Source organism: Papio anubis, chromosome 2 (assembly GCF_008728515.1).
Source record: "Papio anubis isolate 15944 chromosome 2, Panubis1.0, whole genome shotgun sequence".
Lineage (NCBI taxonomy): Eukaryota > Metazoa > Chordata > Mammalia > Primates > Cercopithecidae > Papio > Papio anubis.
In genome coordinates this window covers 53729716-53731800 of record NC_044977.1, presented here as the reverse complement: position 1 = coordinate 53731800, position 2085 = coordinate 53729716, and positions in this window count along the sequence as shown.

Genomic DNA, 2085 nt, shown 5'->3' with positions numbered 1-2085 from the left:
AGCCCTGAAAATAACAAACAATCGCTACATCCAATAGCATGGATGAATCTCACAGACATAATGCAGAATGAAAGAAGCCAGGCACATGAGAGTATGACTCTATTTGTGTGAAGTTCAAGAACAGGCAAAACTAACTTATGGTAATAGAAGTCATAATAGTGGCTACCTCTTGGGGTGATATATTGACTGGGAATCTCTGGGAAGGTAAAAGTGTTCCACAGCTTGCTCCAGCAGTAGGTACATAGATGTGTGTACATACAAAATGTCACTGAACTATACACTCAGGATTAGAGCTCTTTCTGCACTTTATTGTATGTTATACCCCAATTTGAAAAAAATTTTCACAGGCTGCTGGCCAGCCCAGAAGATAAGGTGCGTTGGCTGCTGTGGGTCCCTCCAGCCCCATGGAGAGACAAGAAGCAAGTCGATGAGATCCAGTGGCTGGTGGCTTTTGTCACCACCAGTTGTGGGCACAGTGGGATCAGGGAGGCACCCAAGGGCCTGGCAGCAGGGAAGTTATTCTCCCATTTTCTTCTTAGAAGCACATTCCTCACAGCTTATCTCAAGAGCTGCTTCCGAGGCGATACCATTTTTAAAAGCCACCAAAAGCCCTCTCCTAGGACTGCCTTTGTATAAACTGCCACATCTGGCTGGGCACAGGGCACTTGGTATGCATCACTCTATTGAACCCAGGCAACCAGCCCTAGAAGCAGTGACACAAGCAGGGATGTTGAGGAACTTGCCATAGGCCACACAGCTGTGAGGGCATGCTGTGATTTTTAACTATTTCCTCCTTCCCTCCCTCCCTCCCTTCCTTCTTCTTTTTTCTTTTCTTTTCTTTCCTTTTCTTTTCCTATTCTTTCTTTCTTTCTTTATCTTGGTAGATATGGGCCCTCACTATGTTGGCCAGGCTAGTCTCAAACTCCTTGCCTCAAGTGATCCTCCTACCTCAGCCTCCCGAAGTGGTGAGATTACAGGCGTGAACCACTGTGCCCAGCCACCCTGTCTTAATTACTCTAACAGTCATACTTGCATCTGCACCACACGTCAGTGCTCTATAGATAAGACCAAGAAAAAATCCTTACAGAAGTGTGACACTTTATACATATGAAGGCACTTTCTACATAGTAAGAAAATGGTTGGAAGCCCAAGCTAAACTGCTTGGTTTCAAATCTCAGCTCTAGCACTTCCAGGTACGCTTTTGGGCAAGTGATTTAACCTCTCTGTGCCTGTTTCCTCACCTGTAAAATGGGGTTCTTGATAGTACCTATCTCATAGGCTTGTCAGAGGATTGCTGTGCAGCCACTTGAATATTCTCTGGCACAGTAGGCTCTCAGTAATGTTAGCCATTTGCATGTTAGTCAATACAAGCCAGCATTTACTGAGCCTTCTCCACTACTGCAGCTGACCTCATTCAGATTTCAGGGCCATACCGGGAGTCTCTAGCTCACTCCCATTTCACAGACTGTGTAAAAGAAGTTTGAAGAAATGAGTCCCTTTCCCAAACAGAGGCCCCAAGAGAGTAAGCAGCTCACCAGGGTTTAAACCGGGTCTTACTGGCTGTGTGACCTTGGACAAGTGGTTTCACCCTCTGAGTCTTATTTTTTTTTTAAAATATATTATATACTTTAAGTTCTAGGGTACATGTGCACAACATGCACATTTGTTACATATGTATACACGTGCTGTGTTGGTTTGCTGCACCCATTAGCCTGTTGTGGAGTCTTAATCTATAAAATGGGAATAACATCACCCATTTTATGGAGTCTTTTGGAGGAGGATTGCAATGGTTCATGTGAATGGCTCCAGCACTGAGAGAACTTCCACAAATACTTACATAGTTACTTGTTGTTTTAAAGACATGACTTGCCCATGGGCGCATACCTCCTGGATAACTCTCTGGGATGTGAATCCTGTCTTCCCTCCCCAGTGCCCACATTCTTTCCACAGCATGGACTGCCTCTTTGTGCCTCCCTTCCAGGCCTGTCTTTCCTCCAGCCCAACCACCTCGCTACCCTCCAGATAAGCCTTGGGTTTCCAGATAGATATGCATCAGCGTCCTCAGTGTGCAGCACACAAGATCCA